Source organism: Condylura cristata, unplaced genomic scaffold (assembly GCF_000260355.1).
Source record: "Condylura cristata isolate star-nosed mole 26May11 unplaced genomic scaffold, ConCri1.0 scaffold00040, whole genome shotgun sequence".
Lineage (NCBI taxonomy): Eukaryota > Metazoa > Chordata > Mammalia > Eulipotyphla > Talpidae > Condylura > Condylura cristata.
Genome location: NW_004567141.1, coordinates 992,598 through 993,390, shown reverse-complemented (window position 1 = coordinate 993,390; position 793 = coordinate 992,598).

Genomic DNA, 793 nt, shown 5'->3' with positions numbered 1-793 from the left:
TTTACTTTATTAGAATCACTATATATATATATATATATATACACACATATATGAATTTAATTAAGTACATATATATAAAATATATGTGTATATATGTATACACACACACACACACACACACACACACACACATATATATATATATATCCCCCTCCTCTGATCTCTTAGACTCCTGCTACTCCTGCTTATGAGCGAAACTGTCCAGTATTTTCCTTTTTCTTTCTGGCTTATTTCACAAAGCAGATCTCTTCCATCTCTGTCCATGTTGCCACAAATGGCATTAGTTACCCCAAATCTCTTATCACTAAGACACATCACTTTTTACAGTCAGGATTTATCTGTTCTATCAAGATTCTTTGACTTTCATATGGATTGTACATTTTTTGACTGTGGAGTCTTTTCCCTGCACAGAGTACCCTTCAATTTTTGCCTGGCTGCCAAAGTCTTCTTGGCATTGTCTTGCCATGAGGGTATATTGTCCTGGCAGGTTGAAATTATGGGAAATTCATGTACACCTTATCAGGACTTCATTCTAATTGATAGGGTCAGCTTGAGGTTTAATCTTCTAGAAGATGAAGAGTCAAGTCCCCTCAGTCCCCTTTACTCTTTGGGATGCAGCTAATTTCTGGAACATCTTTTTAATGAGTTACCACATTTGTTCATTTGTGCTCTGATCACCCTGCCTGAAATAGCCTATGATTTTTTTATTGACCTTTTACATTTGTGTAATTTCTTACATATATATCTCACTATATAATAACTTTATCACACTGCTTCATAGATGACATAAAGC